Here is a 12,661-nt window from a genome sequence, read left to right on the forward strand (position 1 = left end):
TTCTAACAATAAATTCTTTATCAAGAACATAAATTCGATGTTTTTCTAACATCCGAATTAATGCTAATGTTTCTTTTTCATGAGTAGGATAATTAATTTCACTGTCTGAAAAGGTTCCAGACATATATCTGCATAGTAATTCTTTCTTTTGGCCAGGGGGCTTAGCCTTCATAACACCTCCCCAACATTCATTTGATGCGTTAGTTTCAATAATAATTAGATCATCATCTGATGGATGATATAATTCAGGAAGATCTCGATATAAATATTTCAATTTAGTAATAAGTATTTCGTCTTCTTCGGTCCATGACCAAATAGCATCCTTCTTAAGTTTTTGTTGAAGTAATTTTCTTTCAGCTGCAAGATTTTTAATAAAACCTTCATTTGAAATATATGTTAGTAATCCAAGAAATCTTTGTAATTCCTTTTTGTCTTTTAGTTTAGTGGGAAAATTTTGAAGTTTTTCTAATACATGTTTTTGCATTATTATTTTCCCTTTTTCAATTTCTAATCCTAAATAATTGATTTTATTTTGAGCTACTATAGCTTTTTTCTTACTTAATACTACTCCATGTTCTAAACACCTATTAAGTACTAATTCTACCTTTTTAAAGTGATCATCTAGATCCTTATTTGAAAAAACTAATATATCATCAATATAAATAAGACAAAAATCTTTAAATTCTTTAAGGATAGAGTCCATCCTGCGTTGGAAAATACCTGGTGATTGTTTCATTCCCATTGGAAGAACATTCCGTTCATATTGACCTTGAGGACAACTAAATGCTGTTAAAGCCTTAGATTCTTCTGATAATCGTATTTGATAAAATCCAGATTTACAATCAAAAGTACTAAACCAATTCATATTTCAAACTCTTTCAATAATTAAATCCTTTCTTGGAAGAAAATACGCATCACCTTCCATAGCATCACTTATTTGTTTATAATTAATTACCATCCTTCTTTTTCCTCTTTTAATCTCATTATGATTTTCAACATAAAATGCTGGTGCTGAATGTTTACTCTTTGATGGTCTTATTAATCCTTTTTCACACATTTGCTTAATATCTTCAGCAAATTCATCTCTATCTTGTTTTGTGTATATCATGGGTTTACATTTAATTTCATTTGTTGGATCTTTTAGTTTCAATTCAACTAGTTCCATGTTTTTATTATTAATTTTAGGATCTAGTGGGTTTTCACTACACACTTTATCTAATAGTTCTTCAATATGTATTGGGATTTTTCTTCCTGGTTCTAAATTAATTAATGCATAACGCATTTTTCTACAAACTAAATCTATAATTTCACCACGTTTTAGTCTGGAGAGCTCTGATTGTTTTCTTGAATAAATTGTTTGTGAGGAATGAATAATAGGGATATCTATAATTTCTTTCAGTTGTTTTCCTTTAATATATGGAGCCTTAATCGATATATACTCTAAGTATTGGCAAAAGGGTGCATATAATCGTAAGAAGTTATTTCCTATTATTATATCTAACCCTGTTTCTTGTTGATATATTGTAGGTACTATGAATAATCTATTTTCAATATTTAAAGTAATTCTTGTAGCTACCCAATTTAGTGGGTGTATTGAGCCATCTGCTATTTGAATCTTTAATGGTTTATCTAATCTTTTCCATTTACTAAATAATGCTTTGGTTGCTATACAAATACTTGCTCCTGTATCTATATAGGCTTCAGTTTCTTTGTTTTCTTTTTCAATTTTAATTTTGATATACGTACTATTCAGATTCTGTTTCTTCTGAAGATAATTCATCCTCTATATATTCATATACACTACAGTCAGAATCACTTAATTCATCTTCTAATGGTTCTAAATTATATATTTTATATACTTTCTTTATTAGTTTTGATTTTTCTTTAACATCTTTTTCTTTCTTTGTTGGACATTCATTGGCATAATGACCTTCTACATTGCATATCCAACATACGCATTTCTTTTTTCCTTTTGGACAATATTTTTTAGGTGTTTGTTTTCTCTTTCTAAAATACTTTCTTCTAGTATTTTTATAGGCCTTTTTTCTTGGATAAGTTTTTCTTAATTTATGTTTTCTTTTATAACTTTTTCTACTTCGTTGATTACAACCATAATTTTCTGGTTGCTCTATCTCTGGTATATCACAACAAAGTGAGGTTCTACCTCTATTCAATTGTTTAGCTCTTGTACTCTTTATACATTGCCGTCTTAATTCATTATATAAGATTTGAATAATTCTCCTAAGCTATCACCTAATTCAATTGGTTGGGATTTCCATATATCTCTTATTTTTGCACTAAGTGGGTATGGTAACTTGGATATAAAGACTCCTCTATATATTTCCCTAGTCTCATTGTCTAATTCATAATAGTATTTTTTATACTCACAAATAAAACTATCTATTTCATACATATTACATATCTGCATATTAATTAGATGGATTTCTGCCTTTTCTCGCAAAAGTTTATTTACTTCTGTTTTATGTTCAAGAGTATTGTAGCCTATGAATTCTTTATATATTAATTCCATTATCAGTTTAGCAAATTGTTGATTATTATTGTCTACCATTCCTATATATTGATTCCATGTTTCATCATTAATACTTGTTAAAGAATTTCAGCACATTTCCTGTTGTTCTATAAGCTATTAAATTCTTGACATCCATTAGGTTTATCTTAGAAAAATTTTCATCGGTTGCTATAAGCATAATCATATCATTAGACCACCTTTCTAGTATATCCTCTGGATTTCTTACACAGTCTAAGTTTAATAATTTTTTAGATTTAGTTTCTTCATAGTAAGGTTTAAATTCTTCTGCAACTTTTGTCCATTTTCCACTAGCCTTTGCATAACCTTTTTTATTCATAGTTTCATATTCATAATTTTCCCAAGAACTATGAGGATTCCAACTCTCTTCACGTTTTCTTTTTTGTTTAGAATTACTTGTTTCTCCTTTTTCCATAAATATTTCGTCTATATCTGATTCAGATCCTACTTCAGATCCAATTTCTGAAGAATTATAATTTAATATTACTTCTTCATTCTCTTCCTTAGTTTCCATTTTTTCTATTTTTTCTACTTGTTTATTTTCTTCTTCTATTATTTGTAGTTGTTCCATCAATTGTCTAATTTCTTCAATATCATTAGATCTTCTTAATGCTTCTATGTATTCAGTTTTTATCCCCTCCATGAAGATGATGGGTTTATTAACATAAATGTAGTTATAGGTTCTTGTTTAACTACTTTTAGTTGGTTTACTTCTTTTGTTCTTACTAATATTTCTTCTAAATCTTTTATTGTTATACTTCTATTACTTTCTTCATGTTTTAACAAGGTTTCTAATTGATAAAGAATTTTCCTAATTTTTTGAATATTTATATTTTCATCAATTTCTTTATCTCTATTAATTTCATCAAGGGTTTCATGTATATTATTTATTTCATTAAGACCATTTTTTATTTTATTAAAGGTATAATCTGCAATTTTATTGGTATTTTCTATTAATAATATAATATTTTTATTTATTTCATTCATTGTGTTATTTAAATCTTTATACATCACATCAATTTCTTCAGATAATGACATTATTTTAAATTTCCGTGGCTATTTTAATTTTTTCTAGTAGTGTTGTTCAGACATGAAGGTATCCACCGCCAATGGCCAGAATGTCAAAACCACGCCGGGTGTGGCAATATAAAAGCAATCTTTTTCTAAAATAGACACATCACAAGTCCATACACCCAATCACAACTCTGATTCTATTATGGAAAAAATATATTACTTGGTTTTAATTTCTATAACTTTTTACTATATTTTGATCCTTACATATATTTTATTTTTTTATCCTTGTTCTTTTATTTTAGTATTTGCAAAGATGATTTCTATTTGAATTGGTTTATGTAATAAAAAAATTAACTGATTTTAGTTCCACTAATATCAATTAACATGAAGTTTAAAATCAAATAATTTACAATAAAAAAAAAACAAATTCAAATATAAATCAATTTTGAAGAAAATAAGATAAAAAATAAGAAGAAAAAATAAACAATACTTGAAAGGACCATAATAAATAAAAATATTATATGGACTAAAACCAAATAATTGTATATTTTCAAGGATCAATTATAGATTCAAACATATTTTTATTCAATAAAATTCATTTAATTATATTATATTTATTATACTATAATTTTATAAAAAAAGTATCTACAAATTTATATTTTTATTCAAATACTATTATTAAACTAGTATTTGTAATTTATGAAATTGAAAAAAAAATACCATTTAACATTAAAAATATATTTTATTTTTAATTATTTTTTTACAATATTATTTTCTTCACATTTTGTATTTAAATTTGATAAACAATACTTGAGAGGGCCATAATAAATTTAAAAAAATGTTGTATGGACTAAAACCAAATAATTGTATATTTGCAAGGATCAATTAAAGATTCAAACTTATTTTATTCAATAAACTTCAATTAGTTATTTTATATTTATTGTTATTATTTAATTATTTAATTATATTAAAACTAAATGTTTACAATTGATTACTTATAATTTCATAAAAATATTTACAAATTTATATTTTTATTTAACTACTATTATTAAACCAATATTTGTAATTTATGAAATTGAAAAAAATTCCATAGAACGTTACAAAATACATTTTATTTTAAACAATTTTTTACTATATTATTTTCTTCACATTTTGTATTTACATTTGATTTTATTCTTTTGAAGATATTTAATTTTTCTTAAGAAAAATGAAGTAATTTTGTTAATACAAATTTGTTTCCTAACAATCATTTAATTATCTCTTCTTTTTACTTTATTCTTTTACCTTTATCTTTCCTTCATCAACTAAACAAAAGTTGGTTTATTAGGGAAATTTGGTTTTCTAAACCTTATATGTACCTTAGTTTGTAGTGTGGTCTTGCTTTTTCCTTTGTCTGGCTAGCAGTTGTCTTTGGGTTGTTTGATTCCTTTGTATTGGGTTTCACCCCTTGTCTTTTAATACAATTGTTAATAATTAATAATAAAAAAAAATTAAAGAAAATGCTCCGATATTTTAATTATTAAATCGGGTCATACATAAAATATTATAGACTAATTAAAAATGTTTTTCTAGTTTTATATAATTAAATAAATTATTGGACTATTTTTAACTTTTTTATATTTTTTATATTCCTGTATGATTCTTGGATTTGGTCATGGTGCAGAGCAGATTGAGCAATAATGTTATTTATTTTGCGCAGTAATTAATCAATTTTTCAAACTGAACACAAGAGCTAGCATTCAGGAACACATCAGTCTTTTGGAATACTCTTCAGTTAGTGTGTCAAAGTGGCATGCATGATTAAAGAGTAGATGATAATAGTGTTTTAGTTAGACAAACAATCAATTTTAAAGGACTTCTAATAATGCAGCCCATTATAAGTAGTTTAAATGGATTAATAGAATACATAACTTTGAAGCAATTATGCAACTTTAATGAGTTTCACAATCTATGATAAGAGACATTTACTTCAATATATATATATATATATATATATATATATATATATATATATATATATATATATATATATATATATATATATATATATATATATATATATATATATATATGGGAGCATATCAAGTGAGAGCATTTTTAAATGAGAGATGAGAGGAAGAAATATCAACCATTAGATTTATCAAGAGAGAGAAATTAATAGTCTCATTAATGTATTAACATTCTCTCTCTTGATAAATCTAATGGTTGATATTTCTTCCTCTCATCTCTCATTTAAAAATGCTCTCACTTGATATGCTATATATATATATATATATATATATATATATATATATATACATATATATATATATACATATATATATATATATATATATATATATATATATATATATATATATATATATATATATATATATATATATATATATATATATATATATATATATTGTAAGCTGTGAAAAAGACTTTCTCTTTATTTGATAAAACTCTTGAAAGTATCTTTCAACTTATGAATCTTCCACTTAGATTGTGTCCAATGGTGAAACTCTTGAGAGATACCATTTTAATGTCAAGGACTTGAAAGAAACTTCCATTAGAATTGCTATTAGTTTCAATTTAATTGTATATTGTATGGATAAATATGATCATACTTTGGTGGAAAACTGATTTCTTTCCACCTCAAATTTAAGAAATTGGCTGTACACTTTTTTTCTCGGAAAGTTAAACATTTGTGAGGAAGTTGTTTCCTATTCAGCATGCCAGCTTTGCACCCTGATTAGCACGAGTCATGAAGATAAATGACTTTTTTATTGTGACTGTAATTATATATCCATTATGTATTTAAAAATTCTCTCAACTCTAGATTGCATGGATTTAAAAATTGGGTTTCAAAAGTTCATCACTTCAACATTTACGGCATATTTAAAAAAATAGTAAGTGCTGTAGTTTATATGAGCATTAAGAACCACAGTTTTGTAATTAAAAATTGTAAAGAAAGTTGCATATTGAAATTGAAATATGCAACCCATCTTTAACTTGTAAGCTATGGAAACCACGTGTGGTTGAATAAATGCCATGTTCTAATTAGGTACAAATTAATAGAATACGTAGTTTAAAATATCAATGATGGGTTAGGGAAACATTGCGCGGCACAACTCAGTCTCAAGAAAGCATATAGTCTATTTTTGTATTTTTTTACTTCTAACTTTAGACATATTTTTATTAAAAATAAATGAAAAAGAGATAAAAGGGGTGGGAAACAAGATGAAAGAGATTGTATTTTATTCAATCTTAAGTCTGAGGTGGTGTTACGGTTCACACATTTTATAAGATATAACTTAGTTCATATCATATAACAACTGATGTTCAATACAAGGAGGAGTTAGATTAACAATACTACGTATAGTTTAAGAATTGACCGCTTTTGTTAATAAATGAGCAATCAAATTTATTTGGCGCTTAATCTTCATCTTATATGTTTTAATGGTATTAGAGTCTAATTCATAATTGAACTAGAATAACCTTGTTTGGGTCACAAAGAAGTTGACCCATTGCATACTCGGCTAAGAAGTAACGCGATAGAGGATTTGACGTGAAGGATCACTATCACGTAGTCTCCACGTGATCTCGCATGATCCGGCCCAATGAGCCTTGAACATGGATCGTTAGGTTTAGCATGAGTGCATAAAGATATTGTCCATACACGTGTGGGGAGAGGTAACCGCAACACTCACTCGTCTAAGAAGGCAATGACACTCCCTATTAAGAGGGAGAAATGATTTCTCCTAGTCGCCTTGTTATGTTCGGGGGACCGATCACTACTAGAGAAAGTATATACAACAACGTTAACGTTACCACAGTCATTTGAAGGACAATGGAGATATCTCTAAATTGAGGCGCTAATATTTAGAGTTAACCTATTACTACGATTGTTTATAAAACCTGTGGTGATATCTTTAACATTTCATGTGTTCAAATCTCAATGCCACAAGTCTAGCGTTGTTTTTGGTGAAAACTCTATTTTCATTAGATTTATTCTCGTACACCCATTTTGTTCCAATGACATTTGTTCTATTTGGACTAGGAACCAACTCTTATACTTTATTTCTCTTGAACTGACCCAGTTCTTCTTGCATTGATCCAGAATTCATTAGTTAAAGTTTCCTTCTCATTCTGGGGTTCAATCTTAAAGACAAAACAAGAAATGGAAAGTGCCTTTCTTGATCTAGTAGTAACCCCTTCATTAAGATTTCCTATAATGAGTTCTTTAGGGTGATCTTTCTGAATTCTCATTGAGGGACCTTTGTTGACTTGGTTTTCATCAGGCTCAACATTTGCAGTGTTAGCATCAGTATCATTGTTCACCTTATTTTCTGGCATCGAAATCATGTCCACTTTCTATAATTGAGTCTTCAACCACAACATTTATAGATTTCATCATGACTTTGATTCTTGAATTAAAAACTCTATAAGCTCTTATGTGTGTAGATTAACCCATAAATATTCCTTCATCACTCTTGGGATCCTTTTATCTTTTTTGCTCACGATAAGCCAAGATATAACACTTACTTCCAAAGACATGATAGTATTTAATAGTAGGCTTTATTCCTTTCCACAACTCATATAGTGTAGCCGAAGTACCAGTCCTTAAGGTAACTCTATTATGAATATAAAAGGTAGTATTCATAGCTTCAGCCCAAAAGTGATATGGTAGATTCGAAGCATGAAGCATGACTCTAGCTGATTCGTGTAGACTCGTATTCTTGTGCTTAACAACTCCATTTTCCTTAGGGGTGATGGGAGAAGAAAATTCATGGCTAATTCCTTCGGAGGAGCATAATTCAGCAAATTTTTTGTTTTCAAATTCCTTACCATGCTCACTTCTAATCCTGACAATAACATTTTCCTTCTCTCTTTAAAGTTTTTGACATAACTCTTTAAAGACTTCAAAAACATCTGACTTTTCTTTGATAAAATTCACCCAAGTGAATCTTGAAAAATCATCAACAACAACATAAGCGTACCTTTTTCCACCAAGACTTTCAACTTGCATAGGCTTCATTAGGTCCATGTGAAGCAGTTCCATACTTTTGAGGTGGTCAAATGTTGAATCTTTTGGTGTTACATCTTGGTTTGCTTTCCAATTTGACACTTACCACAATTTCTTCCTTCTTCAGTTTTAAGCTTAGGAATACCTCTGATGGCTTCTCTAGACATAATTTTCTTCATACCTTTCAAGTGTAAGTAACCAAGTTTTTGGTGACACAACATGACTTCATCTTCCATGGACATCATACATGATGAGGAACAGATAATTTCTTGAGGTGTCCATAGGTAGAAATTATCCTTAGACTATCAAAACTTCATTCTTCTCATTAGTCACCACACACTCAGACTTAGTGAAATAAACTTTAAAACCTTGATCACATAGCTGACTGATACTTATCAGATTAGCAGTAAGGCCATTCACAAAGAGAACATTATCACGCTTAGGAGATCCCTCACATGTTAGTCTTCAAACTCCTTTGATTTCTCCTTTTGTAACATCCCCAAAAGTGACATAACTTGTGGTGTGATTTTTTAAGTCCACCAAAAAGTCTTTCACTCCTGTCATATACCCGGAGCAGCCACTATCAAAATACCAATCTTCTTTAGATGATACCCTAAGAGAGGTATGAGCTATGAGACTAGTAACAAAATTCTCCATTCTCCATTCCATTCTAGCTTTAGTCCTTACATGATTAACCCTAAGTTGAGGTGAATGTTTAGGATAGCCATACAGTTTTTAACATAATGGTTTTGTATGACCATATTTCCCATAATGATGACATTTCCAAGACTGATGCTTGGTTCAGATTTGAGTTTCTTGACGCTTAACAGGAGTTTGTAACATTTGGTCAGACATTTTTCTCCTATCCTTTACTTCAACAGAAACAAATTTCATCACAGAGTTCTTCTTATTCTTTAAAGTTTGATAATTAAAACCTATACCACTATATCTTCTACCTCCTTTCACATCTTGAAGTATTTCATCCAACGCATTAGATCCATTGTTCAACATCCTTATAGACTTGGTAATATTCTCAATCTTGGATATTAGTAGAGTCACTTCATCATGCAAATCAAAAATATTAGCTAGGTAATCCTCTTTTTCAGCTTGCAGCTGGGTTATGATCTCTTGCTGTTTTTCTTCAAGTTGGCAGAATTCTTCACTTTTAATGCATAATTCCTTGTAAGTGGCATTCAATTCATCATAAGACATTTCTTCAATATGCTTAGCAGTCTCAACTTTTGTTTCATCTTCCGATTCATCACCATCAGACCAGGACACATAAAAAGCCTTCTTTTATTTCTTGAGGAATGGTGGGACATTCAGGCTTAATGTGACCAAAACCTTCACATTCAAAACACTTAATATTTTTATCTTTATAAGACTTCTCTTCAGTTCTGTTTCTTTCCGGAACATCATAGTTCTTGTTGATGTCATGTGCGATGTTCTTGACACCGGGTCTTGCTCTTCTGTTTATTTTCTTCAGCACCTTGTTAAATTTCCTCCTAAGTAACACAATGCCATTTGACATATCTTCCTCAGTATCAAGGTCCTATTGACCTTTTTCATCTTCAGTGTTCAAGACAGAAGATATGCTTTTGTTCTTCTTTTCAGATTTGTCACTAATAGCCAATTCAAATGTTTGAAGTGACCCAACAAGTTCATCAACTCTCATGTTGCTGATGTCTCGAGATTTTTCAATAGTTGTCACCTTCATGTCAAATTTTATAGGTAGAGGTATAAGAATATTCCTAACAAGCTTTTCTTCTAACATCTTCTCCCCCAATACACTGAATGCATTTACTATTTCAAGAACATTTATGTGAGAGTCCTGAATACTCTCATCAACTTTCATCTTTAGATTATAAAATCTGGTAGTGAAAAGCTAAAGTATTGACATCTTCACTTTAGATGTGCCTTCATGAGTTGTCTTAAGGATTTCCCAAGCATCTTTAGCAACAGTACATATGTTAATTAACCTGAAAAATTTCTTGTCCACTCCATTGAATAGAGCATTCAAGGCTTTAGAATTTCAAAGAGCTAATTCATATTCCTCTTTGGACCATTCTTCTTCTGACTTCAAAGAATCATTCTCATTTTTGTCTTCACAACAACATGATTCCATCCTTTCAAAACAACTTTCCAAGATTTGTTGTCCATGGATTTCAAAAAAGCTATATCATTCTAACCTTCCAGTAGTCATAGTGTGCACCATCTAACAGAGGTACTATATTATTGTATCCTTCTTCCTTGTCCATAGTACTAGAAGGTATCTTCCTTGGAGCTCACCCAAAAACAGAATCGGGTGTCACGGTGAAAAATCAGAGACCAAGCTATTGATTAACTTGACTTGCAAAAACAAGAGTTCGCCCTCGAACTTTATTGTTTCCATTGGAAGGGGGAAAAGATTGAATAAAACCCATAATAAATTAACATGCAAAGAAAGAATCAAGGCTGAAAGCAAAGCAAAGCAAAGTAAAGAGATTTAAGGTTACGGGGATTGATTATACAAAGGGAAGGTATTAGCACTGAATGTATCTATAGTACTATATAGGAACCTCTTGAAATATCTGTGTAAAAGGCTAAAATTATTTGCTTTCAAAAGATTGGGTGGATGAGAAGAGAAATGTTTTTTTTTTATGATATTTAATTTGGAAAGACATAAAGTATTATGCCTACGTGCCAATAAAGGATCAAAACCTCATAGTTCAGGTACAACTAACAAAAGAGTTTTTTATGGTTGATTTTAATTGAAGAGACATTTTGTCATCTAAAGGAGAACACTTAACTAATCACCCGCAAGTTATGAGAAGATGGGTCTTTTCACCTTAATGAATTAGAAGGGCTTTAACTTAGATATATAATTAACAAGTATGCCACTAACTCCCTCAAGTGGAAGAGAAATCAACATCATTTAAATCGTTACTATGGAGATGGGAGATTCACATCTCAATGATAAAGATGATTAATTTTTAATCCTTGAAAAAGATTTTAAAGGAAAAAAACCAAAACGGGAAAAAGATTTGAATGAGTTTTGTGTTTTTTAGTCTTATGAAAAGAGTTTGAGGTGCTTAATGTGTTTTGAAGCATTTATTAAAGAAAAAGAGTTTTGAAAATGCAATGACCTAATTCAAAGTTTTTTTTATAGAAAGAGGTGTAAGTTTGAAAATGAGGTTTGGGTGACAAACATAATCATAAAGGAAAAACAGATGAGCAAAGAGGTATAATGCATATACAAAGAGGCAAACAATTGACTAAAAAGTTAAAAACACAATCCCTTTTTCTTGGACTAGAGCACAAACAACATAAGTGTGACAAGCAATTAGGTCAAAGGCAAGCAAGCACATGATATTCAAACACCCATGGAAACTCAATCACATGTATAAGGCTTAAGGTCAAACATCCACACATGAACCAATGAAAGTAAATAAGCATGGCAAGAATAGCTCAAGAGAATTCAAATCATCAAGTCTCAACATCAAGATGAAAACCAACTACTAAAACAAAGTGTCATGGCATTAGGAAGTAGTTCAACAAACAAAGCAAAGATTCAAACCAATTAGAGTTCATGTCTCTAGAGCTCATGCATTAGGGTTTTTGTTCCTGAGGTCCAAACACATATAACCATGTCAAGAAAACATGTAAATGATGCTCGAAAAGTACAGTCTGAAGTATGAGAAATGTTATTTATCCGAATGAGTCTGATGCCCCTTTACAACTAATTTTAGAGATGGAAAATAACGCCCTTAGCCTCCTTGAGTCTCGAGGAGTATGGGTATATGTTTACTTTGCTTTGAAGTGCTCGTAAGAAAGCCCAAGAGAAAAGCCCCGAGACCAAAAAATGCAACCGAAATCGAAACTCAAATTGCACTATGTTAAACAATCTTAGAACGATTCATATAAGAATCACTCTATAAATAGTCGGCCAACAAAATATATGCGTCCATGTGGTTCAAAAGATAATATTAAAATCAACTTCGAAATCGCAAAGCAGAGAATGAAGTAGTTACTCAATTTGAATTTATTTACAAAGTATGAACATGTCTCTTAGTTAAACAAAATAAAATGTGACCTCAAATAAAAAAGCA

The 12,661-nt window shown here is 29.6% G+C and overlaps 1 pseudogene; it reads right to left on the reverse strand.

Moving 5' to 3' along the window:
* Positions 1-1,745: 1,745 nt before the first annotated feature.
* LOC131627369 (uncharacterized) lies at positions 1,746-2,963 on the reverse strand (annotated as a pseudogene).
* Positions 2,964-12,661: the final 9,698 nt, after the last annotated feature.

Source organism: Vicia villosa, unplaced genomic scaffold (assembly GCF_029867415.1).
Source record: "Vicia villosa cultivar HV-30 ecotype Madison, WI unplaced genomic scaffold, Vvil1.0 ctg.000359F_1_1, whole genome shotgun sequence".
In the NCBI taxonomy this organism is placed as follows: Eukaryota; Viridiplantae; Streptophyta; class Magnoliopsida; order Fabales; family Fabaceae; genus Vicia; species Vicia villosa.